Below are 1,344 nucleotides of genomic sequence, written 5' to 3'. Positions count from 1 at the left end.
CAGATTATCAAATGTCCACTGAGCTAAGAACTGAGAGTTGTGAGTTTCACTTATGGCTCAGGAGACTGCCTCTCAGATAGCTCTGAGGAACCACGCCCAAGAGGGGTGGAGAGATAAGCTTATATATGATTTTGGAGAAGTATAATCAAACATCTCAGTAGAAGGTCACCACTAGGTACAAGAAACAAATAGCTCAATTAATGCCTTTAGCATTTTTCTAAGTACAGAAGATGAAACTTGGATTCATAAAATTTTCTCCTGTAAACATCTATCTGAAGGCTGTTTTACCAGTTTTCCCAGAGCACAGAGTACTTCATTTTGGATCACTGCACTGAATTCCTTTCAGGGTATATTGAGTATCAGTGACTACAATGGCTAGTGACTTAATTCTTACAGAACCAGATGGCTAGGGACATTCCTTAGCTGGCAGTGCCCCCTCATGGTTACAAATTCAATCATGATTTAGGAGGCAGTTCATGATCACTTTATCTCATAGTGCAGTTCAGTTCAGTTCAGTCACTCAGTCGTGTCCAACTCTGCAACCCCATGAACTGTAGCACGCCAGGCCTCCCTGTCCATCACCAACTCCCGGAGTTCACTCAAACTCACATCCATCGAGTCAGTGATGCCATCCAGCCATCTCATCCTCCGTCATCCCCTTTCCCTCCTGCCCCCAATCCCTCCTATCATCAGAGTCTTTTCCAATGACTCAACTCTTCGAATGAGGTGACCAAAGTACTGGAGTTTCAGCTTCAGCATCATTCCGTCCAAAGAACACCCAGGGCTGATCTACGTCAAAATGGACTCATTGGGTCTCCTTGCAGTCCAAGGGACTCTCAAGAGTCTTTTCCAACACCACAGTTCAAAAGCATCAATTCTTTGGCACTCAGCTTTCTTCACAGTCCAACTCTCACACCCATACATGACCACTGGAAAAACCATAACCTTGACTAGACGGACCTTTGTTGGCAAAGTAATGTCTCTGCTTTTGAATATGCTATCTAGGTTGGTCATAACTTATACCTTTTTCTCAGTCAGGCCAGTATTTTGATGATCTTAAGTGTGCTCTTACTGGACTAGGCACTGCTAATAGTAGCCAAAAGTCTTTGGACCACATGTCTTTCAAATCTGTTTTGGTCCAAGCAAAATATCCTGTGTTGCTTCTTCCCATATTTAGAGCTATACTATTACAGTCGTGAGTTCATAAATAAATATATACATGTATAGCTCTTAAATAAATATATATGTTCAAGTTGCCTAGTCATCATTTTTATCAGAGGTTTAGTCACACATTTAGTAATGCAAGAAATCACAATCTTGTAAAATAGGCCAAATACAAGTAAC

This window comes from Bubalus bubalis, chromosome 9 (assembly GCF_019923935.1).
Source record: "Bubalus bubalis isolate 160015118507 breed Murrah chromosome 9, NDDB_SH_1, whole genome shotgun sequence".
NCBI classification, from domain to species: domain Eukaryota; kingdom Metazoa; phylum Chordata; class Mammalia; order Artiodactyla; family Bovidae; genus Bubalus; species Bubalus bubalis.
The sequence above is the reverse complement of the archived record's forward strand: the minus strand, read 5'-3'. Positions refer to the sequence as shown.